At 40.9% G+C, this 12,500-nt stretch overlaps 2 protein-coding genes across 2 annotated transcripts in view; both read left to right on the top strand.

The window, feature by feature from the left end:
- tenm3 (teneurin transmembrane protein 3) overlaps window positions 1-12,500 on the top strand; it is a 171,543-nt gene that overhangs the window by 961 nt on the left and 158,082 nt on the right.
- Window positions 1-12,500, top strand: part of LOC117474899 (teneurin-3) — a 150,758-nt gene that overhangs the window by 112,030 nt on the left and 26,228 nt on the right. The gene's annotated exons all lie outside the window — the stretch shown is intronic.

The raw sequence follows: 12,500 nt of genomic DNA, 5'->3' as shown, positions 1-12,500 counted from the left end.
ACTTTCCGAACTAAAGTCTATGAGGTTAAATGAAGCGGCAAGTTAGTCAGAAAGCCGACAGTCGCTCAGTCAGTCAGTAAGACACGCAAGCAGTGATTTTTTTTGCATTTTGTTTTTAAACTCACTCAGTCACCTACCAGTCCAAACACCAACCAGTAATGTCTGCTCCTATTTATCTAAATCACTGTCATCTTCTATTCAGCAACAGCAGAGGCTGCCAATCAATTAGTGCCTGCTATTCTCTGTGCTACACACACAGTGACACACACATGTATACATATTTCACTGGTTAATCATATAGTAAGCATTAGGCTCAAGGTCTGGTTTTGATTTTGAAGCCATTACATAGGGGCAATATTAAAAGGGAATGTGAATGGGGGTTATTAACTTAATTAGGGTCCCAATCAATATGGAAGACATAATGAGAAACATTCAGGACCAGATGCTGTGAGAAGGAGTCTCCAAAGAAGTTCATATATATGTCGCTATGAGCGGCGCTGCATAATTGTTATAGCTGTGTGTGTGTGTGTGTGTGTGTGTGTGTGTGTGTGTGTGTGTGCGTGTGCATGTGTGCGTGTGTGTGTATTCTGCTCACCTCGGCCCACAGCTATCAGCCAGCAGCTAATGGCACGTTTTCTTTAAGACACCCTATGAAAATGTACACTTTGATACTTCATGTTGAGAATGGTAATATGGAATTTACACAAGCTAGTTTTTTGTAATTCATTAAACATCAACTCTTTTGCAGACAGAATGAACTGTTAGCTCTGCCATCTATAATCTATAATAATTATATATTTTTTTAAATGTTCAATTGTTCTTATTTTGTTCTATATTTTTCGATTTAGACTTAAATTTGATGATTGGTACAATGATGCGTAATTTAAGAATTCATGCAAGCGTTTGACTTATATTCTGTCATTTAAAGAACTGTGTTTAAATCATTTTATATAATTATTACATTGAGAAAAGGTTTGTATTTTAACTTTGACATGATTATATTTGTCTTTAATTTCACTCGACTGAAGCTGTGGTCTTTAGCTGCAGGTAGGGAAGGCGGCCTGGCTTTGTGCGTCAACTTGTGACACGGAGACATTTCATTTTAACTTAATAGTAAGGCGCCAATCCTTTTCGGCACTCCAAACCATTTTTGGAGAGAGAGTTTTTATCTCATGTCAAATAAATTTGTAGTCTCTTTGTTTTGTAATATTTAAATGTTCTACTCAAAAGTAAAAGTATCAGAGTATCTTTTTTTATTCTCATAATTCTGCTATTTCATTTTTGATTTTATACAAACCATCTACATCACACTCCTGCTGTGTAATGTGTGATAAAATCAGCCATTTGATTGAATGACACATTTGTTTTCACAACTAAATAAATGGAAAGAATTGTAAATGTAAAATGTAAATGAGTTTATACCTTGCTGTCGAAGAGTGTAAACTGGTTTAACCTCAGAGAGCATCGGCTCGTAACGTGACTTTCTGACAATTAAACGCGTCTGCTGCTCGTATTGTGTTTCCTGAAAGGCACGTTGATTTGTGTGTGTGTGTGTGTGTGTGTGTGTGTGTGTGTGTGTGTGTGTGTGTGTGTGTGTGTGTGTGTGTGTGTGTGTGTGTGTGTGTGTGTGTGTGTGTGAGAGAGGGTAAGGGTGGCTGGTCTGTGCTGTTCAGTAAGAGAAGTCGGGCTTTAGCTTTTTGCCTAATGGCTTCCAGACACAGAGATTTGCATTCCATGACTTTCTCTGTGCGTGTGTGTCTTTCTCTCTTCCCTCTCTCTTCCAGTCTTCTCCTCTTACTGCCTACACCCCCACTGTTACCTTTTCAATTAGAAACATAAATGTTGAGACACTCCTAAAAATGTGCATGAGACACGGGGCATAAGAGGAAGTAAGTGATGAAGTGAACCAAAGTGTCACCGTGAGAGGATTGTTCAAAAGGAGTGTGGATGGACAGATGGTAAAGAGAGCAGGGCAGGGACGCTGGTAGAGAGCAACATGTGTAACTGATTAAGATTCCAGCGGGCCTTTAGGAATGATAAGACGTCAGGACCACAGTTAAGGGGCTATACAATCATTCATCCGTTTACATCAAATTCATAGACCGTTCTGCTCAAAAGGTCACATGGTCATGCTGCAAAGGTGCTTCTATTTGCTCACAGGGTTCTCTGAAGGGTGGCTTGGAACAGTTGATGAAATGTGTGAGCAGAAACACAAGACAGGTGCAGACGCTGTGAAGATAACATGAGATTGTTCTGTGCTTGTTGATAAAGATGCTGTGTGTGACAGAGTGGGTGAGATTTCAAAAGATGATCATTTGTAATGTAGTGTGTGTGTGGCTGAGCTTCTCTCAAAGCCCTTGTGCACGTGACTTATTATACTTGAATGGATGCATTTGAAAAGGTGATTTTCTGTGCACATATTTGGGCTTTCTGTGCTCCTGTGGAATGCTTCAATGGATTAGAGCGACCGCTGTGAGGAGACGAGCCGACCGGCAGCTGCTGCATTCCTCCGCTGTATCAAACACTACAAAGTATCATTTGGTAAAGTGACTTTACGGCGGCACATGTATGAAGATTTGCACTGGGTGATTGTTGAGCACCTAACTGTTGTGGTGTTCATTATTAATGTAGACCCACATGCTGGAAAAGGGAATACAAGGGGATTTGAATGGATGAGAGTCAATGGCTTGCTAGTTATCAACTGAGTGATATTTGTAATAATACTATAAAAACAAAGTGACTGTATGTGAACAAATGAAGTGATTTCCTTTCTCTCTGTTGAGGACTGAAGTAAGCAACTTGCTTTACATTAGCAATGGGTTTTTATTTGAATGCTTCAACATGCTGAGGTTGTTATATGTGTTAAAAAAGCAATACATGCTTACACATTTCAGGACTGGGTCCATTTGATCTGGGTGATCCTGCAGTAGATAAACCAACCTCCCCATATATCTCGCTGTGTGTCTCTTTGTCGCTCTCTCTCCACAAATAGAGCACTATCTCCTAGCAACAAGGCCTTTGAGAGTGATGTGTGAGATAGATTGGGTGTCTGCGATATAGGGGCCTGTGTGTGTGTGTGTGTGTGTGTGTGTGTGTGTGTGTGTGTGTGTGTGTGTGTGTGTGTGTGTGTACTGTACCCATGTGTGTATTTATGTTTCAAAACTAGAAAGATGATGAAAGTCTTTAGAGGAAGGACATCACTTTGAAACAGAAGTTAACGAATACATGTGAGTCAGTGGCTAACCCTTGCAAGTGTGTGTGTTTATGTGTGTGTGCGTGTGTGTGTGTGCGTGTGTGTGTGTGTGTGTGTGTGTGTGTGTGTGTGTGTGTGTGCGTGTGCGTGTGTGCAGCGTGTGTAGCGCTTGGGGCGTGCGTGTATGTAGTAATTTTCCTGATGGACTGCATAACTCTAGATGGGGCTATTACTCAGAAAATAAAAGTTTCAATTATTCCTAAAATGCCCTGAATCACACACACACACACACACACACACACACACACACACACACACACACACACACACACACACACACACACACACACACACACACACACACACACACACACACACACACACACACACACACACACTACTATTTTACTGTATAGCATTATATGATGCCCAAAGAAAAGACTCTTATAGTTACAGCAGTGCACAGGGAACACTTACTCCGGGCGGCACACAGGTCTGCCTCATTTATATTATATTGCTCCTTTGTTCCTTTATAGTTCCTTCATCATAGGAGCGTAGCCATGTCTTTCAATTGTGGGGTGCCTTAGCACTGCTGTGTGTGGACCTGTAGGGTGTGTATTGGTGTGTCAGGTACCTCTCTGAAAGTGTGTGTGTGGATATTCTGCCTTTGGTTGTGTGGTGAGAGTGCACGGCAGTTTCTCTTCTCATCACTAATTCAAAAGGACAAATTGGAAAAAGGAACATTGTGCTCCTCATTTGAGCGCTCAAGTCAAATGAAAAGCAGCAGAATTATGAATCCTCTGCTGGAAGTAGCTGGAGGAAATCACAGGAATCTAAAGTGTTTCACACACACACTCAAGTGACCACAACTATTTCACTTCACATTGTCATCAGTTCAAAGAGCTATTCAGGCCTCTCGAGCTGCAGAAAGGCTTCCGTAGAAGGACTATTTGATATACATATATATACTATATAATAAAACATGTGCATGAATAGATATCTAGGGCGGCCTATTATTACAATTATCTATTTGGAATCTATCAATCAATATACAACTAAAATGGTCATTGGATAAAAGCACATCATGATATTTTTCTGACTCTTCCGGGTTTTAAAAATGTTTACATTTTCATTTCTGTTGCGAAGCACTTCAGTAGTAGACATGTTTAAACAACTAATGCTTTCAATTAAACACAATAAAAGTAATGACATGTATTATTTATTTGATTATGTTAATGTATGTTGATTGTCGTAACGATACTGTACATATTTTACTCTATTTTATTTTTCAGAGTATTTACATTACTGTTCCTAGTTTTTGATGTATCTATATTTCATGTAAATATGTAAATAGTTTTTTGAAATCGTTTTTATTTAAATCGTTTTATTTTGTTCCTTTTCTTCCAATGTATCTTCTTTGACTATGTGTATGGATACACTAAAGTTCTCTTCTGAGTTCACTTGGTCATACACCTGGTTGTGATTCTGAATTCTATCCAATGACTTGTCACAAACATGAAAGTAAATGTCATGAGCCTAAAGTAAAGCATGTAGTGTGTGCTGCAGAGTGGAGATTGCTTGAGAGGAACCTGCCGCTCCGGACCTCCCCTCTCTGAGAGCTCTTGACCTTTCTTTCTTCTGCACTTTTCTCACATTAAATCAATATCATTCTCATCACTCATTTCCACTTCATCACTTCCTGTGGACCAACATGGGGTCACTGAGGGGAGGAGAGGGAGCCTGAGGATTCACCAGGCCCGGGGGGGGGGGGGGGGGGGGGGCCTGAGGATTCACCAGGCCCGGGGGGGGGGGGGGGGGGGGGGGCTGAGTGATGAGGTGATCACTGATGAAGTGTTTCTTATCAGAGACTGAGTCCAGATGGTTGCAAACACACCTCCTCCTCATCCTCGTTCCTTCTTTCTCTCTATTCCACTCCTCTCCATATTTCATGCATGTCTCCACACTCGTCTTCCTCAGATAGATCTAGGATTCCTATTGGAGGGAGATATGCAGTGTGACCTCCATGATATCAGTCGTATAGCTAAACGCTGACCATGCCTGTGATAATGAAGTGCCCAAAGAGCTGCACTCTCTGGATCCCTGTCAGCTGCAGGGCAGAGAGGCAGCACACACACACACACACACACACACACACACACACACACACACACACACACACACACACACACACACACACATCACTATCCTTTCAGAGCTTATCTGTTGCTGTTGTCGGGAATGAAGACAGACGATGTGACAGTAAAGTGAAGCATGGGCACGTGGAGGTGGTGTGTGTGTGTGGGGGGGGGGGGCTGATGAAGACAGAATGTGTGTGTTTACCTGCTGCTCTCCTGTGTGGGTCTGTTTCTATTGTTGCCTGCTCAGCGTGTTCGTCTGCTCTACCTGTGAGCATGAGCATCCTGCAGGAGGGGGGGGGGGGGGGGTTATCAGCCAGTCGCGTCTTCTGTCTGGTGTGTAGATGCACATATACGTTTAATGACGACACACTCCTATCAGGACGATGAAGGAGATCATCCCACTCACACACTCACACACTCAAAGAAGGGCAGAGGAAGAGAGATGGGGGAGTGGGGGGTAGAAACAAATAGAAAACATGTATTTATGTTTTATGAAATATGCCAAGTTTATTTCAATCATGTTAAACAAGTTCTGTGTCTGTTGTGTGATTGTACAGCATGAGTTTATTGTGATTGATATAATAAACACAATACTACTACATTGTAGAACTATATGTATGTATAGCCATGTCTGAATACATCAGAATCCAGACATCATTTGAAACCAACTGACAGGTTATCAGGTCTGAGTGTGTCTTAAAGAGCTAGAGCAAACAACGCACAAAAGGTTACACACACACACACTTAACCCTGTGTCCTCGCTACGGTTACCCCCTCTCTTCCCCCGAGCACCCCCTCCGTCTCCCCCTCCCCCTCTCTCCATCTCCTTTGTTTTGTCTTATCAGGGGCAAGGCAAGGTCGCCATCCCGAAAGGCCATGGGGTCAACTTACAGGAAGTGTGTGTGTGTGTGTGTGTGTGTGTGTGTGTGTGTGTGTGTGTGTGTGTGTGTGTGTGTGTGTGTGTGTGTGTGTGACCTCTGCTGACAGGTGTGGTTTTGTTAATGCAGTGTTGTGGTTATTTTACCTTTGAACTGATTGTGATGTTGATAGCTAAACTAGAGCTAACTGCCTCTCTTTCTGCAACAGACACACAACACACACACACAACACACACAACACACACACACACAGCAGCCAATGCCTTGGGGTTTGAGTGAGTGTGTGTGTGTGTATTTGTGTGTGAGGTAATAGATTGTTGTGTACATCAACATGGAAGAACACATACTGTATGTATATACATACATATATGTACGTGTGTACGAAGTGTGTTTCTGACTTCATGTCTGTCTGTGCATGATGTGATGTTTTTCCTTGACATGATTCAATATCACATTCACCGTTTCTTTCTCTTTTTTATTCAATGTTTCTGCAGTTTTTCTCTCAGTTTTTTACTGATGAATTTTCTGCTTTGAAATAAACTGTTGGACAAACTGGGGAAATGTCATTGCAGATGTACTTTAGAAAAGATTATTGAGAGTGGTTTTAAAGTGTGGTTTCATGTTCAGTGCCACAATCTTACAACAGGTTCCCCCCGGTGCTTGATCAGTTCATTTAAAGAGTTACTACTTTCAGATTTCTAGTACTTAGTAGAATGTCTCCTAGAAGGCCATGAATGTGTCACACACAGTTTGTGTTTGTGTTGTGTTGGTGAAGTAGGTATAATGTGATTCAGAGCAGGAGATTTTCCACTTCAGAAGTATTATAGGCTGTATGTTCTGAAGCCTCCTGCTGGGTCTGGGCTGGAGGAGATTCTGCTGCTCTCAGCCCTCTGCGTGATGAATTGGATTATTGAACTTTAATACACAGGCATCTCTAGAAAGACGTTTACAGAATGCACACATGCTATCACGATCTCACACACCTAATCCATTTATGCAAACATACAGATACTGTCCCGGGGAAATTCGGAGCTTCTGTTGTTCACACAAGCAGCAACTTAACATCATTGTTATGGGATGTGTCCACTCACACACAGCTATCAGTATTGTACTGCTGTAGAGATGAGTATTCCAGGAGGGAGCTTAGCACCAATTATTATCTTGGACGGTCAAACTGCCGTAACTAATTCACCGTCATCGTGCAATGGCTTCATATTAACTTATGACCACATTATGGCAAAAATGATGTCAAATATAGAGCTGGTATCCAATCGTGCTTCCCCACCAGTTTTTTTTTTTTTTATGAAACATTTTTCGCACACATCATGCTGGAGGAAAGAATTTGCTCTCAGCTAAAACTGAGATCAAACAGAAGAGTTGAGCTGAAATGAAGGGGACCACTGTGGCTTTGAAGCATGACTGGTGCACAGGCTTATCATCATGTTATGTTGCCTCATAGGAACATTTCTTAATTTCAGCATATTCATACAATCAGTAAATAAAGAATACGATGTAGTTTACATACATGTTCATGCAGCAACATGTTGGCTTGTGCTTTGGTCTTCTCTTCTTCGAGTCCGTAGCAATCTCAGATGTCGTTCTGCCAGTATCGGGCACAGGCCACAGCTGATGGGGTAGGTTCTGCCAGGTCTTCTGGACTGCACCGGGGGGCATCGGCACATTCCAGTAGGTGGGACATTGTCTGCACTGATCCTGTGCTTTGGTTGATCATATAAACGTGTGCCTCAGAAATAATTGTTTACATTAATCGTGACCAAACCGTTTGAGACCCACTGAGATAACCCAGACGTACTTGTACTGTAGCATATTTTTTTCCAATCAATACTTTTTGAAATTATGATTTTTTTGCGCCCCCCCCCTGTCATGCCTCTGCGCCCCCCTTTGCGTTGCTTCGTAACGCGGGTTAGCTTTTTCCGACTAGCCATCCCACTTCCGACACCATATGTGACGGGGTTCTATTTGTCCGTTTGCAAACATAGGCTTAGTCGGTTGAATTAAGCTCCAAAAACTTTATTTATAACAGCCACAAAAAAAAGATATACTGTTTGACAAAAGGGAAACAGTATAACTTAAATAAACAAAATCAAAGTTTAAACACATCCTAGCTGTTGCCTTCACTGCAACAATCTCCCGAATGACTCTTCCACTCTTCTCTTAACCTTATTTATTGACGAACGGAAGAGCAGGAAATGTTTGGTGTGTGTGTGTCGCCGCTGCGGCTGTCAGTGGCGGAGTCAGTCACTCTGTGATCCGCTCCGTCACACATGCATAAGCCATATTTTAGGGCTGTGCGATTATGGCAAAAATCATAATCACGATTATTTGGGTCAATAATTGATATCACGATTATTAAATACGATTATTCATTGACTTTGAAAAAATCCATTTATTGAACTTTAAAACAAACACAAATAATAATAATAATTTGAATGATTACCCTGAACGTATAATTCAACTGAAAAACCAATACAAAAATTAATTAAATAAATGATACATTTAAATAAATAATATCAAAATAATAAATAAGATCAACAAATATTTTGGAGCGCACTTCCACAAGCTACTAAACATATATAAATATGATAAATACAAATAAATTAGACTAAAATTAATGAGATCAAATATGTTGCAGTGCACTGTCACAACCTAGCAAAGCTAAATAATTGTTTTTTTTTATTATGTTGTTTTCATAATTGTGGCAGGCCAAAATCGTAATTGCGATTAAAATACGATTAATTGCACAGCCCTACCATATTTGTATTATTATTAGGCTAACCCTCCTGTCTTGTTTGTTTCTCCCCCCTTACTTTGGTTTTCCTGGTCAGATTTGACTGGTCTGTTTTAACTGCTCTTACATTAACACAAAAAACATTAATCCTCACCAAATTGTACTTAACGTAAAGTTGTAAACAATGTCTCAGAATACTGGTTTACATGAATAACTGCAGTGAATATACAAAGAATACAAACTGAAAATGTTTATTTAAAATAATTCAACAGTTACCCATTCATTCAGGCGATCAATATTTTATATATTCAAAGGCCAACTGTGGAGGATAGCATAAGGCCTTGAAGCAATCAAATGTAAAACACAATATGTATGTTTAATGAACGTAGTAAATCGGTCAGACTTGACCCGAATACGACAGGAGGGTTAAGTCCAAAAATGGTCAATAAAAACATTTGTTGTGTCGTGTTTATACCGTTCAAAAGCCAAATTATCATTATTAGGCCAATTCTATATCAAAGCCATGTGAGTTATTGTTGCAAGCACACTGCATCAAACGTTGCTGCTGCACAAACCTCTGCAGTGAGTTCAGTGTGTCACCTGACTGCAGTGAGTTCAGTGTGTCACCTGACTGCAGTGAGTTCAGTGTGTCACCTGACTGCAGTGAGTTCAGTGTGTCACCTGACGTGTCTCACCTGACTGAAGTGTTCAGGAGCTTCCTGTGGCAGCCGCTCCGTTCAGAGGCCAGCTCACTGAATAGTTGTGAAATCATTGATCCTGGCTTAAGGAAAATGCATAGCTCTGACAGCAGTCCAGCACAGATTTAAACTCCTCAGGCTGTTATGCCAAAGTCCCATTGTGGGAGTTAGAAAGTGATCGATTCATGTCCTGCCAGCTTCATTCATTTGTGCATCAGTGATTCAGGCGATAGCGTTCCTTATATATACGCATACACATGCTACACCAAATCCTCATGAGCCATCCTTCATATTCATATTTGACGTTCACACGCACTTTGTTGTCAGTTGGCATTAGCCCTCTCGTGGGTATTTTCATATCTTCAGCTTTCATGAATTGCTGATATAAATAACACTGCACCGCTGTGACTGGCAGCTTGCAGACACACCTATGTGATTGATAGGTGGGGAACTATTTTTCTCCTAATGTAAGGACAGAAAAATGGTGATCTTATTTCATCACTGCATGTTTTGTGAAGTGCCATCTCAGAGATGCCCCCTCTCTCTGCTGGAGAGGCAGCAGAGAGAGCATAGGCTGCTAACTTCGATAATAATGCACTGAGAAAAACTGAACCGTTGACTTTAATTAAAGATTTTACAAAACTGTATAAGGTTAGTTGAAAGTTTAAATAAAAAAGATTTGGTTCAACTTAATATTATTGTTTTCAAATAACCTCATACAGTTATGTGAAATCTATGGACATAATACATTGAATTAAAGTCAACGTTTCCGTTTTTCTCAGTGTGGGTCATGTGTGATACGAAGTAGCAAATAGCATATTCATAAATCCCTATGTGAAGTATAAGACTCAATAAACTCACACATGCAAAAACCTTGTTGTGGGGTAACTGTTTTTATATTTTGCAGACACAGCAGACACATTCTGTTAAAGTGCAAAAGAGTTGCCCGTCATGTTACAAACTGGTGTGGTGTAGAGAGAAAACATACATAATAATAATAGTTAAAGATTATTAAGAGAAGCTTTCTAAATGGTTTCCACATCTACCGTCTCTGTTTCCTATCTCACAGTGAGCATGATGACAGCCACACTGAATGCACAAAATGGACTCATACAGCCTGCATGTACCTCACTGTGTGTGTGTGTGTGTGTGTGTGTGTGTGTGTGTGTGTGTGTGTGTGGTGTGTGTGTGTGTGTGTGTGTGTGTGTGTGTGTGTGTGTGTGTGTGTGTGTGTGTGTGTGTGTGTGTGTGTGTGTGTGTGTGTGTGTGTGTGTGTGTGCAGCGTGTGTGTTTGTGGTAGCTGCGCCCACACAGTGTGGTCAGTGCCAGCGGTGAGGCTAGCTAAAGTCGACCAATTAAGTTGACTTCCATATGTAGAGTAACACTGCCCGCCCACTCAGTTTCACAGGATACACACACACACACACACACACACACAAGCTCGGACAGCCACTTTTATCAGCCATTTTTCCCCCTTTTTAATTATACTCTCTGTTTATTTAATGTATGTGTTTCATTTGAATATGTGGTGCAGAACAGTGGGTATGGCTTAACTGTAGTGTCAGGATATAATTACATTTTCTCTAGTGGATAAAGACAGAGCACAGCTAACTGCATCACGCTCTGGGCTAATAGCTTTCTCCTTGTCTCTCTTTACCACCCCCCACATGGACTGAGGTGTACACATGGCACACACATGTCCACTCGTTTTGTTCTGTGTCATTACACAGTGCACCCATTCTTCTCACTCTCTCTCCTTCTGCATTGTGTGTGTATTCATTCAAGTAGCCTGGATAAATCCTTTCAGTGACACTCAAACTGGCAAATTCCCTCGAATCTAATTGACCTCAAGATTTAGCTAATGTCTTTGAATCCCTCTGCAGTGTGTGCTCAGGGAACACTGATGGGGGCCGTATACACATATGGACACATTGATGTTAAATTAAATATACACAATCCAATGTTGCGTAGCCATGTTAAGATGGAGAATCCAGAGAGAATGTGTACACTCTGCGTACTTTTGTAAAATAGGCACATTTGTCTATTGTTTTTTTTTATTATGTTAACATCCACTGAGTTTAATACAAACAGCAATGTGTAAAACTGTCCTGTGTACATCCAGGCGGGATATCAAAGCTGCTCCATGAACCCATCTGGAAACCAGGCCTCATAAGGGAGCAGGGCTTTATAGAACCACCATACAGTAGGTTAGGAAAGCTCACTCAACTTTGTGTTTCAAAATTGCAACAACATATTTTCTTTATTTTGTTGCATCATTAGAGGGCATACTCATTGTGACTTATTGCAACGGTTTTGATGTCTTTATATAACGGCTGTTTTCATATTCTCAGAGGACAGAAGAACTGGCTCTCTTTGCCGAGAATTTAAAGTAAACATTATGAATGTGTCCAACTGGTGTGTTTTTATTGCTCTGGGGCTCCGGAATGGCTACAGCTGCCTTAGGTGTACTCTTAAATGTTTGTTTCTGCACTTACAGTCATAAATACCTCCCCCCCCCCCACAGAGCTGCAGCCGTGAAGCAGCTCTGCTTCATAAGGAATACACTCAGGATACTTATCTCATGTAGTTTGGCTGCCTGGCAGGGAGATGCACATTTTTTTGATTTAGTTTGTGTTTCAGACAAATGTCTAGAGAACCACTTGTGTTAAGTGTGATGCATTTGATCCCTTATTTTCTAAGTGGTTAAGTGTTTGTGTGCCTGTGTGCATGGTACCTTGTAGAAGGTCTACTGGAAAGAAGGGATGAGCAAAACATCTTCAGACTTTTTATTCATTCATTTATTTATATTTTTATATTTTCTATATATTCTTGTTTTTGGGGAAG

The sequence above is a fragment of the Trematomus bernacchii genome, unplaced genomic scaffold, assembly GCF_902827165.1.
Source record: "Trematomus bernacchii unplaced genomic scaffold, fTreBer1.1, whole genome shotgun sequence".
NCBI lineage: Eukaryota > Metazoa > Chordata > Actinopteri > Perciformes > Nototheniidae > Trematomus > Trematomus bernacchii.
The sequence above is the reverse complement of the archived record's forward strand: the minus strand, read 5'-3'. Positions and strand labels throughout refer to the sequence as shown.